At 43.6% G+C, this 19,212-nt stretch overlaps 1 protein-coding gene across 1 annotated transcript in view; it reads right to left on the reverse strand.

Annotated features, from left to right (window-relative positions):
- Window positions 1–1,182: 1,182 nt before the first annotated feature.
- The window catches only part of LIN52 (lin-52 DREAM MuvB core complex component), a 132,641-nt gene continuing 114,611 nt past the window's right edge, over window positions 1,183–19,212 (reverse strand). Inside the window, exon 7 of the transcript XR_012903386.1 lies at window positions 1,183–4,050. The gene's annotated coding sequence lies outside the window, so the exon portion shown is untranslated. The remainder of the gene's footprint in view (window positions 4,051–19,212) is intronic.

Genomic DNA, 19,212 nt, shown 5'->3' on the forward strand with positions numbered 1-19,212 from the left:
CAACAAGTTTCTGTGTGTTACCATTTTGAATATCTAATTGGTGTCCATTAATCCTTTGTCACAGAGACTGTTCAGTTTGGCCAATATACACGGCAGAAGGGCATTGCTGGCATTTGGTGGCATAGTTCACATTGGTGGATGTGCAGTTACATGAGCCTCTGATGTGGTGGCTTATATGCTTAGGTCCTGCGATGATGTCGCTTGTATAGATGTATGGACAGAGTTGGCATTGGAGTTGATTGCAGGGGAAGGTTCCTGGATGAGTATGATGGAGGCGTGCTGCATGGTTGCTGGAATTTGTTTGATGTTAGGGAGTTGTCTGTAGGTGGGGACTGGCCTGTCCCCCAAGGTCTGTGAGAGTGAGGGGTCATTTTCCAGGATAGGTTGTAGATTGTTAGTAATGCTCTGAAGGGGTTTAAGCGCGGGGCTGTAAGTGATGACCAGTGGTGTTCTGTTGTTTTCTTTGTTGGGCCTATCTTGAAGAAACAGATGCCTGGGTATTCGTCTGGCTCTGTCAATCTGTTTTTTCACTTCTCTGGGTGAGTATTTAAGTTTTAAGAATGCTTGACAGAGATTCCTCAGTTACAGACTAACATGGCTACCCCTCTAAAATGTTTGTTGAGTCTTTTTGAAGCTTCATAGTAACAGTCAGAGTATAGGACCTCATGGGAAGCACTGTGGGGGCGTAATCCCTATGGCCAAGGCCTGCAGAAAAGAATATGATGGATACCTCACCTTAGCCAGAAGACACCACACTTTGGCACACATATCCCCCAGACACGGAGGCTGTGTCTACACTAGGCCACTTATTCCGGAAAAGCGGCTGAAGGGGTTTAAGCTGTGAGCTGTCTACACTGGCCCCTTGAATTTCCGGAAAAGCAGTGACGATTTACTGTAAGAAATCAGCTGCTTTTCCGGAAAAACTATGCTGTTCCCGCTCAGGCAAAAGTACTTTTTCCAGAAAACTGTTCCGGAAAAGGGCCAGTGTAGACAGCACAGTAGTCTTTTCCGGAAAAAAGCCCCGATCGCGAGAATGACGATCGGGGCTTTTTTCCGGAAAAGCGCATCTACATTGGCCACGGACGCTTTTCCGGAAAAAGGGCTTTTCCGGAAAAGCATCCTGTTAATGTAGACGCTCTTTTTCCCGGAAATACTTATAACGGAAAACTGTTCTGTTTTAAGCATTTCCGGAAAAAAGTGCCAGTGTAGACACAGCCACAGAGTACGTGGAACAGCAAATCCTATATACTATGAGCCTACCCAAGAGCATTGACAACAGGACAGAAGTCTACCTGGCCACAGGGTCAAACTCTGAGTAGAAGTTTGAGCTGGCTGGAAGATTCTATGCTCCTGGGAGATGCAAGCGGCACATGGAACAGGGGAGTCATTGGACAGGAAAGAAAGGGGTTGGCAATAAAAATGAAGAATGCATGCAAGGTCTGTTGAGAGAGTAAACAGTTAAGGACTTAGAGGTGGATATAAAAATGCATGGTTTTATAAAACGTAGATTGTGACAGACCAACCTGATCTTTCTTTCAGAAGATAACTAATTTTCTACTTAAGGAAATGCAGTAGAGCTAGTCATCTTGGATTTCAATAAGGCATTGGTATAGTTCCATATGATAAATTCTTTATTAAATAGGAGAAGATGAGGAATTGTATGGGAATTGAAAGATGGACAAGCAGCTGGCCTAAAGAGACCACAATGGGTCATGCTGGAAGCTGAACTATCAGGCTGGAGGAAGATTATGAGTGATCTTCCTCAAGAATTAGTCTTGGGACCAATCTCATTTAACATTTTCATTCATAACTTTGGCTTGTGCTAACAAAATTTGAGGATGACAAAGTTGAGAAGTATTGCCAATATGCAGAATGACTGAAATATTACACAAGATCTAGAGGACTTCTGAAAACTGGAGTAATAGTAATGGTATGAAATTGATCAGTGCAGAATCATGTACTTAGTGACTTACAAGAATTTTTGCTATAAACTGGGGATGTATCAGTTAGACGTGAAAGAGAAGGAGAAAGACCTGCGAATATTGATTAATCATAGGAAGACTATGACCCTCCACTGTGATATGGCCATGAAAAAGGCTAATGCAATCTTAGGATACATCAGGCGAGGTATTTGCAGTAGTGAAATGGAAGTGTTATGGGAATATTGTGGGCAATTCTGGGTTTCCATGTTTAAGAAAGATGAATTCAAACTAGAATAAAGTGAAGAAAAGGGCTACCAGAATGATCAAAACAATGGAAAACCTAGCCTATGAGAGGAGTCTCAAGGAACATGGCTTGGTTAGCCTTGTGACACTGCATGCCCATATTTTTATGAAAACATGTTTTTAATACAAATATGCCTAACTTGTCTCTATAGGGTTCTTGGGTCAGGACCCAGTGTAGTGGGTGGACCTGGGTCTCCCCTTTGACCATATCTTGCCATCAAGGAGTGTGACCTTTACAGACTATGGCTTGCCCCCAGACAAGGGGCTAGACTTCGGGGCTGCAGTTGGCCATGGTGGCAGGTCTAAGGACTGAGGACTGCTGATACCCCTGAAAGAGGGCAGAACTGAGTAGTGGGCACTGTTGGAGGGCAGTGTCCTGAAGAGGACATCAGGGTTCAGGGAGCAATGCAGGTCCAGAACCAGAGTATGGAGACAGCAGAGAGTGGAGGAACAACAGGGAAGACACACTGGCCAGAATGTGGTACACTCCCATGAACAGAGCTATTTCCCAGTGTGACCAGCAGGAGACACTGCAGCAGTGAGGAGACCCCAATACAGGGAAGGATTGTGCCCAAATTAGAAGGCTGCCTTGCTTGTGAAAAAAAGATTATTAAAACTACTGTTAGAGTAAGAAATTGCAATTAACAAGTTTCTTAGAATAAAAGCTTAGCTGGCATGTTTTGTTTTATTTTATTTTGCTTAGTAACTTACTTTGATCTGTCTTATTTGCAATCACTTAAATCCTAATTTTTACATTTAATAAAATCACTTTTGTTTATTAATAAACCTAATAAAAATAATCGTTACTGGGGGGACCATATCTATACATATCTGTGGGGGTTCTTTTATAAAGGGAGTGAACAACATATGAGCTTGCTCTATGTAAAATATTTATGCAGAGTAGGATAGATTTTTCTGGGGTTTTGATCCCATTAGAGCTATGAACCTGGATGCTGTGTCACGTCCCCGTGACTGAGCCTTTCCAGAGGTGAGCTACTCTTAGTGTCTGTTGTGGGCTAACCTCAACTCTGTGACATTACTGGGAGAGACCAGAGCTTCTGGCTCAGCAGTTGGCAGGGTGCCCCACAGGGCATGTAGGCAGGCTCAGTGGTATGATTAGCCGATCATCCACCAAGGGGATGGCAGTAGTATCTCACTCTCTCATCCAGAGGGAGGCCCCACTGCCTCACTACATTGACAAGAGCAAATGGATTTAAATTGGCCAACAAGTTTAAACTTGAAATTAGATGAAGGCTCCTAGCCATCAGAGCTGTGAAGTTCTGGAACATCTTCCCAAGGAAGGTACTGAGGCAAAAAACATAACTGGCTTCAAGACTGAGCTTGATATGTTTAGAGAGTGGGTGGCATATTGAGCATCTTTGACTGCTAGTAACAAAGACCCCCAGTGGCTGTAGATGGGACACTAAATGGAGAGGATTCTGAGTTAGTGCAGAGAATTATTTCCCAGGTGTCTGGCTGGTGGGTCTTGCCTACATGTTCAGGGTTCAAGTAATTGCCATAAGACTGAGAAGGATTTTTTTCCCAGGCCAGATTGGCAGAGATCCTGGAAACGGGGTAGGATCTCAGCTTCTTCTGAAGCTTGGAACATGGGTCTCTTGCTGGTTTAAATTAGTTTAAATGGTGGTTTCTCTGTAACTTGAAGTCTTTAAATCATTATTTGATGGCTTCAGTAACTCAGCAAAAGTTAGGGCTTTGTTGCAGGAGTGGGTGGGCGAGATTCTGTGGCCTGCAATGTGGAGGAGATCAGACAAGATGATCATGATGGTCCCTTCTGGCCTTAAAGTCTCCATGCCTATGAAAGGACCTAGAAAGAGAGAGAGTTGAATAAAGAAATGTTTTTTAAAAACAACCAAACAAGCAGCTTTAAGGTTTGTAACATTTTGTTTATGTTCTTGCCTTAGGTGTCTAATTAATTAATGCCATTTAAATTGTAACAAATTTCAAGTTCTTCTTTTATAAATTGCTGTCTCCATTACATATCAATGGGATTGTGCTTACTAGTAGAACCTTATTGTAATAAAAGTTCCAGTTCAATATGGGATAGTTGATTTCTATTCTACCTGTTTATATTTGGCCAAATACCATTTCCAGATACTTGCTATTCAGACATTAAAATTAGACATTTAGTTAGACATATAACTGCGACAAACACACTAACAGAAAGAGTCAACAGAGATTGTCATATAGGCAAGCATTTATTTAGCACTCATTGCAGTCAGATCTGAGCTCACAGAAGTGGTACCTGTATTACACAGACATGAAGCCTAACCTTTAGCTAATAGCTCTGTTTCACTGAACTCTCTGTCCTCTGAAACAGCACTGGGCAACAAAACACCAGGACCTCATTGTCAAGATTGCTTGTCTCAAGTAGCAGGTGTGAGGCACTAGGATGGTTTAGGGCCTGGGCAGAGATTGGTTAAGTCCAGAGCTGACTTCTTACTTGGTTTTCTTTCTGAGGTTGCCTCCAGTTTGACTTTCTGTGATGAATGGGAAGGGTACTACTACCCTTTTTTGAACATTCCAGCCATTTAGTTAATTAAATTGCCTGTAAGGGTTAAACTCAGAGACGGTGGGTCCTTGAAAGTTTTCAAGAAGCGTTGGCAGGGAGCCAGGAGAGCCAATGAAAAGAGTGTGAGCTTTTTAATTGAAAGCAGGTTTCTTTTGCAGCAGTTTTTTGTGTGAGCAGAGCAAGAACTAGGAAAGGAGTTAAGCCAGGAACAAGGCATGGAATTTCCAGCGATATCGAGGCCTAGGGAAAGACTAAACCTTGAAACAACGTAATTGCATGTAAAACAGGGAATGTTTAATTAGATATGATCAGGTTATTTTCTTTATTTGGGGTTTGTTGAACCACTCTGTGCTGAGCCAATGTATCCCCCACCCCCGTACATTGTAACTTTTAAACCGAATCCCAGGGAAGCAATTCTCTGTGCTTTTTAATCTGTCTTTTTCAGTTATTCTAGAACTGAATCAAGTATGCTTTACCAAGTATGTCTTCTTTGTTTTGTTAATAAAATCACCTTTTTAAGACTATGATCTGATCTGATTCCTGTGTCTTAGAAGGCAGGAGGTTCTATGTGCATGTGCCTGAGACTGAAAGGCCAGCTATTAAGAGATTTTCTATGCTGTCTCCTGAGGGAGGGTTTAAGAGCTTGGGGATACCCCACAGAAAGAAATTCCCAAGTGTGCCTTCCTGGGTTTTTGCCTTTGGGTGGTGGCTGCATACCACCCAATGTCAGGGAATCTGTGAACTCGGAGTTTTTAAGCAAAAGCCTTAAATGGCAGGGTATTTTAAAGATTCTTGAAGGCCCCTATCTTCTGCACCCAAAGTTCCAGAGTGGGGAACAGCCTTGACACGGTGGCAGCACTGGTGGGATAATTTTGAACTAGGAGCACAAATCTCAGGATTTTAAAAGAACACTTTTTTTTTCTTTTGGCTGTTTGGAAGTTTTGGGTTTTTTTTTCTTTTGCTGCCTGTAGAGGGAAGGGCACAGAAAAGGCTCAACCTGCAAAGCCAGAGAGTCCAAACAAAACAATTTATTTTTTCTAGCTTTCAGGGCAACTTGATAGCTAAGGAAGAGGGCAGAAAAGCAGCCCAGTTCATGCATTTACAGTGGGGAAAGTAACCCTGGAACAACTAACCTTCCCAAAGCAGCACACCAAGGCAAAACAGTGCCAGATCAGGGCCAGATGTCCACCTCCAGTAGACAGTCAGAGCAGGAATAAGAAACAGGAGAATGTTCCTATGATGCTGGGGGAAGTAATCTCCTGGGGGCAGGCCATGTCCCTCCCGTACCACAGACACCAAGGTGGGAGGAAGTCTTTAAGGCAGGCATATCTCTAAGGAAGAAATGATGTTCTTATAGGTGAGGTTCTTGGAAGTTAAAGCAGAGAAGAAGAAAAAGTAGAGATACTTTAAGACAGAGGAGAAGAAAAGACAGAGGCACTTTGAGATGGAGAAAGCTGAGCAGCTGGGTGCTCTATCTACACTGACTAACCACCCTACTCTAGTTAACTCTCCCAACCCAAGAAATACCTGGCATACAAGGTAGGAGATAACACAAAGGCCTTCTTAGAGAATTTTAAAAGGGTCTGCCTCCAGTATAGCTCCAGTAACAAGCCAGCTGGAGCTCCAACATGTGCTCCCCAATGCTATGGGGGAGCCCCAAGCCTCGGGTCCAGATCCAGGGAAGTCCACATCCAGCCCTCAGACCTTAGCTTCCCCACACCTGAAATAAACTCTTTCTTGTGAGCATAAGAACTGGCAGCCTCAAAGACAGTTGGTCTTTGAGGTACATAGTAAATGCTGGGGTAAACAGAACCAAAAACCAATTCAAAAAGTCATTCTGCTGAAAGAGAATGGGCAAAAATGTGTCCATCTATGTCTAGTCTTGTAAGGTGTGCCAGTGGTGGATTCTTGAAGAAGTTTTTGCATTTGTGTGGTGGCAGCATACCATCCAAAGGAATCTGTCACCTTGGGGAGTTTTTAAGCCAAAGCCTTTAGTGGCAGAGTATTTTCAAGTCTTTTGCAGGCTCCCACCTTCTGCACTCAACATGCCAGAGTAGGGAATAACCTTACCACCCTCATAAGAAGCTTCTACTGGGGAGACTCAGCCAGTTTTAGCTTATTAGAGTCTCTGGAACTTCTGTCTTTTTTGAGTCTGCCAGCAGTCCTGCATTCTAAGGGTATGTCTACACTACCCTGCTAGTTCGAACTAGCGGGGTAATGTATGCATACCGAACTTGCTAATGAAGCCCGGGATTTGAATTTCCCGGGCTTCATTAGCATAAAGCCGGCGCCGCCATTTTTAAAAGCCGGCTAGTGCGAACCCCGTGCCGCGCGGCTACACGCGGCACGGGCTAGATAGTTCGAACTAGCTAGCCATTCTGAACTATCTGTACGCCTCGTGGAACGTGTTAACCCAGTGTCTAACGTGGAACGAGGCGTACAGATAGTTCGGAATGGCTAGCTAGTTCGAACTATCTAGCCCTTGCCGCGTGTAGCCGCGCTGCACGGGGTTCGCACTAGCCGGCTTTTAAAAATGGCGGCACCGGCTTTATGCTAATGAAGCCCGGGAAATTCAAATCCCGGGCTTCATTAGCAAGTTCGGTATGCATACATTACCCCGCTAGTTCGAACTAGCGGGGTAGTGTAGACATACCCAAAGAGTTGGAGGGTTTCCCATCTGGAGCTACTCCAATTATTTCTCTTCCTCATTTTTGCTTCAGGTGTCAATGTGTAGGCCACTGTACTATTAATTATTATTGCACACAATTGCCAGATCTTTGTTCAGTAATCCATGCTTGACATGGGTGCTCCTTCCAACTGTTGCTATATCTCCAACCTCCCAAGAAGGCGATGGCAAAACAACTCCCTCAACAGCTTGATTCTTTAAGTTTTTCTGATGACAGTGAATTTAGTTTAGACTTGTATATAGTAAGGAAACAGGATGGATTGTGCTGGTTGGTGATCTCCTCCTGGTCATGAAGAAAGCAGGTATCCAAGCTTAGTCTCTTAGATCTATCTGTTACCATTAATCACCAAACAGTGGTGATACATCTGCATGCCGTAGCAAGGGCTATGTCTAGACTGCAGGCTTCTTTCGAAAGAGGCTCTTTCGAAAGCATCTTTCGAAAGAGCCTCTTTCAAAAGATCGCGTCTAGACTGCAGGCGGATCTTTCGAAAGAGAAATCCGCTTTTTCGAAAGAGAGCACCCAGCGAGTCTGGATGCTCTCTTTCGAAGACGGCCTCTTTACATTGAAGAACGCCTTCTTTCGAAAGAGGAACTTTCGAAAGAAGGCGTTCTTCCTCGTGAAACGAGGTTTACCGCCATCGAAAGAAAAGCCGCGTTCTTTTGAAATAATTTCGAAAGAACGCGGCTTGAGTCTGGACGCAGGGGAAGTTTTTTCGGGAAAAGGCTACTTTTCCCGAAAAAACCCCTGAGTCTGGACACGGCCCCTGTGTAAGGATCTACTCTTGAATGTCTCTGCTTCCTCTTTGAGAACGTTCCCAAAGAATGGCAGGTGCAATTACTCATTTGTCTCAGGGGCATTATTACGCAGGGTTTCCCAGGGCTCCATCTCCTCACTCCTCTTGCTCAGCAAATGAGAATGTTTGAGAGACTAGTGGGGATATATGCATTGCAGTGTGTTCAGTATGCTGATGGCATCTGGTTTTCCTCTATATTTCCATCCCTTATGACCCAGAAGGAGGGCCACTTACCCAGTGTGTAACGGAGATGGGAATATGGAGGCGAGCTAGCTGGCTGGGATAGAGATGGTGGATGCTGCAAAACTCGGCTATTCTTCCAGGCTATTCTTGCACAAGGAGAGGGTTAATTGGGTAGGGAGTGGATTGCAGGCTGGGAGAAGAGCCAAGTTGGGAGACAACATCAGGGTTAGGAAGATATGAGAGGTCTGAATTTTTCTTATGGACTATGGTAGAGCTCCTGTTTAAGTCTCCATTTAAATTTTACTCCAATTTGTGATGATAGCTCTAATTATATACTTTGGAAAAACAAGATGGGCCTCTATTCTGACTGCACTGTTACATTGCTGTACTCCTCCGTGTTCCCCTTATTCAGCTTTGTCGTATGAAAATAAGCTCGTTCTTAATTGTCAGATGAGACAGGGACAGTTAATAAATATGAATGAATAGATAGGTGTGTAAGATGCCTCTCACCAGGGTATATGTACAAACTTAATACAATTTAAATTGGGTCATTCACATCCATGCCTCAGGCTCCAAACAGGATTGCTGCAGGTACTTGGAACTGGGCAATAAGCAGGGATGTTCCATGAATAGCTCCCTAATTCTGCATGTTCATACATTATCCTTCATTAATGCCTGCACATCATGCACAATCTCCATTTGCTTTTCCGTGGTGCACTCGGCGGACAGAAGACTTTGGCCCAGATGCTGTACCCCAGATAACCGGAAGAAGGGTTAGTGTGTAAGATGCCTATCACCTGTGTGGGTGCACCTGTTCTTGCCCCTGACAGACACCTGAGGGGCCTGCCCCTATTCTGTTCTGGCAGCACTTGGACTGCTTGTCAGGCCAATGAAGTCTCATTAAATAGATTGCACCTACTCTCTAAAGCCTCCTTACACTTCTGACCGCTCTCCATCTTAAAAGTCTCCACTATCAATGCCCTCTACCTTCGAAGGCTTTGCTCCTTTGTATTCTCCTTCATAGTCCAACAACAGACCTTCCTCATTTCCTCTCATGCCTGTCCACAGACAGTCCCCCTTCCTAGTCTCTTAATTACTTCCCCCCTAGCATGCACACACACACAGAGAGACACCATTAGTAGCTTCCCTTTCCCCTCCTGTCCCCTCCCCTTCCCTTCTATAATCTATCTACATATTAAAATGAGTTTGTCCCTGATTTACATGCGTAAGAAGGGATGTAATAATGAGGACGTAGATTAGAAGATTTAGCACAATCGTTTGTGTAGATTGTGTCCCATCAAAGGGCAGCTCTGACGAGCTGAGATTAAGGAGCAAACAGCTGCCGCTGGAATTCAGTCCATTTGTTTGTTTGCTGTTTTCTCTCTTGACTCCAGCAAACAGTCTCATTAACATGCAAGTGATTTGCTCCTTAAGCCTTTTCCTGTTTATTATTGGGGGAGTTGCTGATGAGGGCTTTGTAGAGTCCCTGGCCCAGATATAGGAGATCGACATGCAAATCAAGATTAAAATGAGAAGTAATTACAAACAAAAGAGGGGGCATGACACCTTGTACCCTCTTCCTTGGGGGGGGGGGGGGCATCTTAAGGTTCAAACATCCCAGGAGGGAATACAGGACACAAGAAGCTATGGCCCAACAAGATTGTCTATCCCTTTCAGTTTCTCTCACCCACACCTGTGGGGTTCTTTCCTTATATTGTTGTCCCTTCCTCCCACCCCCAGCCCTACCCCTGCCAATAAAATGTCTGGCTGTCTACTAAACTCATTTACATATTTGCTTCAGTGGCCTTATGTATCAACTTGTTCCATATGGTCACTGTTTGACTGAGCTGGTTTCTACCCATATGATCCCTCTTCGGAAGCTGAACTCTCCCAGAGTCAAGTCTTTTTGGCTGTGGCTGCACGCTCAGCTGGTGGTAGAGGGAGTTCCCTATCAGTTGTCTGAATAGCAAAGTGTGAGATGTTTTGTTTCACATATGGGGTCTATTTTGGATCATTTTCACCAGGTTTTATTCACATTAAAATGTATTTTCCATTCACTGGCTCCCATAGACACTCAAGCCTGTGGTGCAGCAGGGCCACTACTGCCAAGTGATTTCTATCATATACTGCGTTTACAGTCTGGCTCAATGGTGCTCCGCACCTCCCCTGCACAAATTGTCTCAGCGCCCCTGCTGGCTCTGCACACTAAGGTATAAATCTCTCCAAACTCACAGGCGCTGATCTTTTTTATTTGATATGATCAGTAAACTTTGCTATTTTGAACTACAGTGTTGACATATGCAATAAAAAGAAAAAAAAGTCTTGTTATTAAACCTTGGTCTACACTAGGGTGTTATTTTGAGATAAACCTCCTTAGGTCAAACTTATAAGTGCAGCGCCCACACTAGCAAGACCATTATTTTAAAATAATGGGCTACTTATTTTGAAATCTGTACTCCTACTTTTCTCAGGGAATAACACTAATTCTAAAATAGTTATTTTGAAACAGTGATTGTGTGGATGCTCTGGTGCCGCTATTTTGAAATAACTACTCCCCAGAGTAATTCGAACTAATTATTCCCCAGTGCTTCCTGGGGCTCTAACTCAATGTAGAGTATCCACATTAACGGAGCCTGCCTCGGACTAATTTCGAGGCTTCCCCATAGTGGAGACACACTATTTTGATTTTGTAAAATCGGGAGTTATTAAGTTGAATTTAGTTATTTCAAAATAATTTCCTAGTGTTGACGTGCCCTAAGGGTCTCAGATACTGCAGTGATGGAGATATCTAAATAGATAGATCAGGTGAGCTGACTAAGAAGTCTTCCTTCAAGAGGACTTTTTCTGGCTAGGGGAATTACAATTCACCCACCTTAATTTCAGATCCTGCCTCTTCCTTCCTATGTCATGGTGTCTGGTTTAATCAAATGCTTGTTCCTTCTGCAAAGAATAGGGAGTGCATGTTAAATCCCTGTTCTAACTTGGGCTGATTTCAATGGAGTTACACCAAGGACAAATTTGGCCAGATATGTCTTTGAAGACCACATGAAGTCAAAGAAGCAAGGCTACCCAATGTTCCCTCACCATACAGTGGACAATCTCTTCTTCACCCCAATGGTAATGTGCTTGCAAACTCTTGTGTTTTTTTGTTGCCATGATGTCTCATGATCCTTTAGGTTTGGTTATTAAATGTGAGATCTACTGATATCCATGTGAAAACAGCTTAGTGAGTGATGTTCTTCCACTATTAGTAATATGGGGGGGGGGAATTCCCCTTCTAACCCACTGTACACACACCCACACCTCTTATGCTTGCAGGGAATCTGAACAACATAGGAAATTACTCTGGAATCTTTTGTAGGATGGGGCAGAGGCTCTGAAAGAAATACCAGTAAAACAAGACAACCCTTTTCTTTCATTTATCATAGCACCTGCTGCTCCCATTTCAAGGCTGCTAAAATGATGATAAATTCTAGACATTTCATTTGAAAAAACAGTGATGGTTACTGAATGACGACACATAAGTTATGTCACATCGTTTACCGAACACAGGCACTGAAAAGCCAGTCAATGAAGAGGTAAAGGCATCATAAATCCTATGGTGTCCACCTCACAACGAAGTACAAATACATATTTCATCATCACAGTCACCCTTGCTATACACGCTCTGCCCTGTGTTCTGAAGGGCAGATTCTCCTCTCAGTTTCCATAGTGTAAATTCAGAGGACCTGACTATGACTGGCCTCATGCAAGGGTCACTCACTTGGAGGAACACATGACTGCTCTATCAATGCACCAAAGGGGGTGCATATCCCCCAAAGAGGACCAGGTGGAGGTGGAGTCTCCCCCAAACACATATACCTGTTGTCCCTCCCATTCTTCTTGGCCAGGCGAGGCCTCTAGGATGTTGTACCCTGTGTAGTCACTACTCTCCCTCCCCACACCATCAAACTGTGGAGAGACTGATGGTCTCTCCTAAGGAATGCCCCATCATCTTGACTCAACATAGTGTGGAGCAACTCCATACCACCCCAATGCAGGCCAGTGGCTAAATGCCCAAATTTTGGGCCCCAATGAAGCTATTGAACTCAATGAATTTATATATTTATCATTGTAAAAATCTTTAGGCTAGAACGGTCTAAATAATACTTAGTCCTGCCATGAGTGCAGGGGACTGGAACAGATGACCTCTTGAGATCCCAGCACCCCTATGCCCAACATGATGTATATGATCGTGTAATTTCCATTTGTATCATAACAAACACACATAATGAGGCAGAGTTCATGTTAAAAACTTACCTGACATTTGAGGGCTTCACTCTGCATGGAATCGCTCTAAAAGAACCTTCATTATTTGTCTAGACAGTGTAGTAAGGTAGCACAAAAATGCTGAAAGTGACACAAAGTGTCTGCTTGAACGTTAGAGTGTTTCACAGGACTGCTGCAGATCTGCATGCTGACTGAGGCCTGGCTCATGTGTCCCAGCATCACCCACAGTACCACCTCCATGAATGCGCAGAACAGACCCTTAGCCTGAACTCATTGCTAAAATCACTCAGTCTTGTTCTAGAATTACTGCCCAGTCAATCAATCAATAAAATAGCTGAGGTTATTTTAAAAAAAATGAAGCTATGAGTATAAACTCATTGCTCCACTCTGCTCCCTTTATGTCAATTTAAGTGGCATGAAGAGAGGGAGGAAGCAATCGTCCCAGGGCAGGCAGGACATGACCACCTGTAGTGGAAATGCGGAAGACGATTGTGATATCGAGGAGAGTAGGTGGTGTACAGCAATCGTTCCTTTTATGCCTGCATCTCCTTTCAGGACTGGATGCCCTAGGCAGCCATTTGTGTTTTTTATTTCTCATTATTCTCTCATCATTCTCAAAGAGTTAGCTGCTTGCTCAAGATGGCACAGTTTAGGAATGCACCGTTTACTCTCAACAAGTTCTGGGACGGGTCCCAAGGCCATCCACCAGGTACGGGAGTATGGGAGTGTTTGGGATGATCACATTATCTATGCTGAATGTTTGCTACCTGCTAAAGCTAATTATTTGACCTGGGCAAATATCCAACATATCAGCAATCTTGCCAGGTTCTCAAAACAACAGGTGTGAGTAATGTAGATCCAATATTATATAAATGCCAGGGATATTCCTAATATCGGAACCTCGGCATAGACCAAAGCCATGGAGGGTGCTACGTACCGGACATTGGGGTCCGTCCGCTGTCCTTCTTCAAGGGGTTCCTGGTAGCAGAAGGGACGTAAGCATTGTATTTTATTCTGAGATTTGCTTAATACATTCTTTAAACCTTCACCCAATTTGTGTGCTTATTGCCTCCGAATCCTTTAAGGAAAGGACCATTGCCTCTTGGCAACATACCTGCCTACACTTTGGACTGGCCATCTCCAAGCAAGGGATGATTCTTTGCTAGCTGGCACAGACTAGAACAGTCACCAGGGTCATCTGATTTATGTTGGGATCAGCACTGGAGCAGGACAGAATCTGGCTCCCCGATCCTCAGTTTCCCCTCTGCTGAGAGAAGTGAACTTAGCAGAGAATCTACTCCACAATTTGGAATGTTAACGGACCATATTCATGCACTGACTTTTTGCTATTATCCTCATACACTCTTCCCTCCTATTGCTGGCTATACAGCTTGTCTTAATCAAACTACATGCTCCAAGATGCAGGGACTGTGTGTTTATACAGCCCAGTGGAGTTCCACTGCTGATTAGGATATCTTGATGTTACCAGCATATCAGCAACAGCAAACAATTTCCAAATCATCATAACTCAGTCCAATCAAAATGGATTTCAATAGATCACACAAAGGGGCCTCTCCAGTGTATAGAGCATCATTAACCCTGACAAATTTCCACTCCCTGATTCCCCACTTCTGTGGTTATAAACTACAGGATTTTGTTTCATGATGAGAAAAGTGTTTTGTCATCACTGTCCTCAGTTGCATAAATCCTGAGACATTTTTGCCCAAAACTAAGCAAACACAAAGCACACAATTCATCCTAGGGCAGAGACAAACCTGGAGAATTTCACTGCCCAAAAGTCAAAGAGTTATGAATAACTAAAAAGGGAGTTTGTAATAGAAATGCTTACTCAATCTTGATTTATTCATTAATGCTCCAGCTATAAGAATGATCCAAAGACCTCAGTCTGCAGTCAGACCATCTCAATAAAAAAAAGTAAAGTAAAAAAGAAATCTGCATGCCAACTACAGCATAAGCCTACTACTGTCTGGGGAACTCAGTCACTCAGCAGTACCCTCTTCTGGTTGGTTCTTGAGGTGGCAGTGATGGATTCCGAAAGTATCTGGGTCCAGTCCTTATGTCAGTGGAAGACTCCACATTATACAGAGCATCAGGGTGTGGAATCATACATAACGAAAATGTGGGGATCTGGGAGAGTTCTTGTCCCTTTCCCCACCAAAAGAAGATTGTGGTCAGCTTCATTAGCTCTGGGTGGCTTGTGCATAAATTGAGGTGGGGGGAGGGCTTGGGTTATTGCTTTACAGGATGTTTTCCTAAACATTACAGCGAAAGCTACATCGGACTGGCTATATACAAAGACCTGAGTCAAAAGCACCATAGGAAGTGGGGGGAAGAGGCATGAGCAATCTGCTCTTGATCATCACAGATGGTGCCCAATGGTGGTGTGGATGGAGGAATGTGTTAAGGGAAGGGGGGAACATTTCTGGTTTACAATCACATTTTTATATATGTTTTAGTAAAAAGGCCGATGCTGAATTGTGCATGTTTTCTGTCACAGCACCTCCTGCACTAAGGAACGGCTCCTGTTGTATATCCAAGTTTAGATATTTTACTGTTGGGATAGATGTTATCGATAGCACCTGTTGTCATCCAACCATTTAGCATGGCAGGGAAGAAGGAAGACTGGAAGAACAGCCTTTTAGGCCTAGGAAAACATTTCTCCCATGTTTTCTTCTTGGGTTGTGGTCTCTCAGGGGATAGCTGCAGCACTTGGACATGTTAGTTTTTAAAGATGTCTAAACTCCTGTGTTTCATTAGGATCTTGGGAGTAAACTCCAGTCAGAGGCTGACTTCTTTAGAGCCAACTTTGTCATTTCCAGGCCCTGCCCCATAATTCCTATGTGAGGCAGGGTCTGTGATGCCCCTCTGGTGATATGTTTATCAGATGAGAGCAAGTGTCAAAAAGTCATTGATAGACACTTTCTGTGGTAAATATTATCCCCATCCTCCAACTTCAAACTCACACACTGTCTCCCACTGTAAGGGCCAGGCTTGAGATGGAAGGGGGTCATCTGCAGTTGGAGGGGGCTTCCTGAAAGTTACTGCTCCAGGGGCACCAGGTAAAATCAAGAAGCACCGCAGTGAGATCACAGGAGGCAGGCAAAGAGTGGCCTCAGAGATCAGACTGCTGCTTGTGCCACTGTCCAAGGGCTGGTGGGGGGGAGGGAGAAGGGAGGGAAGAGCCTTTAATCTTTTGAGTGGCTGGGACTGCTGCCAGGAGCCAGCTCCCATCCCTGGTGGTGGCAGCAGAATATTCTCTCACCTGCTCCTCTCCTGCCACCCAAAGGGTACGTCTACAGAGTAGCGCATAGCCTGAAATAAGCTAAGCAATTTGAGCTATGTAAATTGTGTAGTTTATTTTGAGATAGCCTATTTTGAAATTTGGCACTGTCTAAACAGCGCTAATTTCGAACTAGAGTGCAATTCTGACGAGCCCCTTAATCCTCGTGCCACAAGGTTTACAGGGCATCGGAATAACATGCCCATTATTTCAAATGTATTTCGAAACAACGGGCTTGCTGTTAAAATGTGCAAAATGCTATTTTGGGATAACAGACATTATCCTGAAATAATGCTGCTGTGTAGATGTACCCAAAAACACAAAACATGTGTGTCCAGAATTGGGCTTACCTTCAGGCTATTCCTGTCAGAGATCATGGCACATAGCAGTAAAATGTCCACAGACATAGGAAGGCCAAGTTTAACCCCAATATTTTCCTTTGGGGACACAGAGTGCTTTTGGGAATTACACAGATGCTGCTTAGGGCCAATGGGGACAGCTTGTTTTTTCTGACTTGAAAAGTTAGTGCAAGTCTAGGCTGGGTTCAGATTTGGTTTTCTTTTCTTTCCATGGGGCATATACAACACAGTGTTGCAATCCCTTTCTGAGGTAAGAGGGCTACTTTCCCTACTCAAGCCTCTCCTGTCCAGGCAGCTTCCCTCTTCAGAACAAAGAGCTCTGACTTGTTCCAGCACCACAATCGTCTTCACTAAATATGATTATTGTTATTATTACTATTGCTATTATGTCATAAATTGACATCCTGTGTTCTAGTCTGTTATCTGGGGATTCTACTCTAATCTTGATGATCACTAATGCAGTGTAAATCCAGCGCGCTGGGTGATAATCTGGCTACATAAAAATGGATGTTTTAGACATAATCAAAACCTTTCATTTTAATGTTATACAATATATTTGGGCTAAAGTGCATTGCACTTCGGTAATTCTTGTCTGCTGTCAGAAACACACCCAAGTGTTTTTCAAATGAAGCTGGCGCGCGTGGTGTGCAAACTTTGGAATTTATTGCACACTGTGTAGAACCAACCCTCAGAAGGGAAAACAGAAACTTCTCAGCTTTGATTTGGTACAGAACAGAACAATTACGCTGTGCAGACTGGTGACATTTGAAAGTTGGCAGGGAAGCTGGCCCCATCCCAGTGCCTGCGGGGAGCTTTTCTCCCCAACACAACCAGAAATCCACAGAACTTTTTGTTTATTTTCAATGGAAAGTAGCGAGATGCACTTCATTATGAATGGTCTATATTGATTGAAACTATGTTTTCAATTTAATTCTGTGCTGAACACATTATACATGATCAGGCAGACATGGCCTAAGAGGCAAAAAGTGTGCCATACACTGACTACTTAATCATCTGGACAGAGAGAAAGAGATGAAGACAGAAAGTAGCAGCTGGAGAGAGAAAGAAGAAATCATAGGGTTTGCTTTATTTGTGTTCTTATATTTGATGACCCCTGTATATACTTACACACCACATCTCTGCTAAGATTCAATTGAGTTGTTTCTGCAATATATTCTACTATTCTGGCAGGGTGGGTTTTTTTAATTTTCTATCCTTACTTTTGTTCCTCCTCTCCTTTTCCTGAGTCTACCCCCTTTTGTGTTCCCTGTTTTCCTTGTAGATTTCCTTGTAGGTTTTGTTGTAGATTTCAACAACCTACACCCCACCATTAACCTCAGCCTGGACCATTCCACACGAGAGATCCATTTCCTGGACACCACAGTACAAATCAACAATGGAAAATTAGACACCACCCTCTACAGAAAACCCACTGACTCATACAGTTACCTACATGCTTCCAGCTCCCATCCAGCACACACCATACGATCCATCATCTATAGCCAAGCCCTTTGATACAACCGCATCTGCTCTAATCCCACAGACAGAGACCAGAAACTTCAGGATCTCTACCAAGCATTTATAAACCTCAACTACCCACCCGGAGAAATAAAAAAGCAAATTGAAAGAGCCAAACGAATACCTAGAAACCATCTACTACAAGACAGACCCAAGAAAACCAACAATAGAACACCACTTGTCATCACCTATAGCTCCCAACTTATACCTGTCCAACACATTATCAATAGATTACAGCCTATACTGGAACAGGACACTAAACTCCAAGAAGCTCTGGGAGACAGACCCATAGTCTCCTATAGACAACCACCTAACCTCAAGATGATTCTTACCAACAACCACAGGACATACCACACTAATACCAACCCTGGTACTTTCCCTTGCAACAAACCCCGCTGCCAGCTTTGTCCACATATTCACTCTGCTGACACCATTATTGGGCCTAACCAAGTGAGTTATAAGATCAAGAATACATATTCCTGCGCCTCCGGAAATATAATCTATGCTATCATGTGCCGAAAGTGTCCGTCTGCTATGTACATTGGACAAACGTCTCAGACACTTCGCCAAAGAATCAATGCCCACAAAACAGACATTAGACAGGATCACAAAGAAAAAACAGTTGCTTGTCATTTCAACCAGAAAGGACACTGTCTGAATGACCTGCTAACCTGCATCCTACTTCAGAAGACATTCAAATCTGCACTTGAAAGGGAATCCTCTGAACTGGCATTCATGCTAAAATTCGACACTCTCCGCAGGGGAATTAACAAAGACTCCAACTATCTTACCCATTACAAAGATAGCTTCCCCAATTATCACCTCTAATACTATTAACTCACAGACATTTCCCCTTCCCCACCTCTAATATCATTAACTCACTGGCATGCACCTTCCTTCCCCCCCCCCCCCCACATCCCCTTCTGTTCTGTAATGTGATTTGTCCTTTTCATGTGTGTTCATTTTTTTTAAATTGTATCCTTTGGTATATATGGTTGTGACTATTTTCTTCCATTATTTGATCTGAGGAAGTGGGTCTGGCCCACGAAAGCTCATCATCTAATAAACCATCTTGTTAGTCTTTAAAGTGCTACATAGTCCTGTATTCTGTTTTCCTTGTGCATTGCTATATCCCGTCCCTCCATGTTTTCTGTACACCTGCACTCTTACCACTAAATCACAGAGAGAGCAAATGCATGTGTTAGAAGGGAAAATTTTAAAAAACCAAACCACTCACCACTCCTTTTACTGGGCTGGGGTGGAGGATGTGACATAAAATAAGGTCACAAGCTGGAGTTGGCCTGTGGCCTACGCTTAGCCAGCTCTGTGATCAGATTTTTTCCCTTC

The sequence above is a fragment of the Pelodiscus sinensis genome, chromosome 4 (genome assembly GCF_049634645.1).
Source record: "Pelodiscus sinensis isolate JC-2024 chromosome 4, ASM4963464v1, whole genome shotgun sequence".
NCBI lineage: Eukaryota > Metazoa > Chordata > Testudines > Trionychidae > Pelodiscus > Pelodiscus sinensis.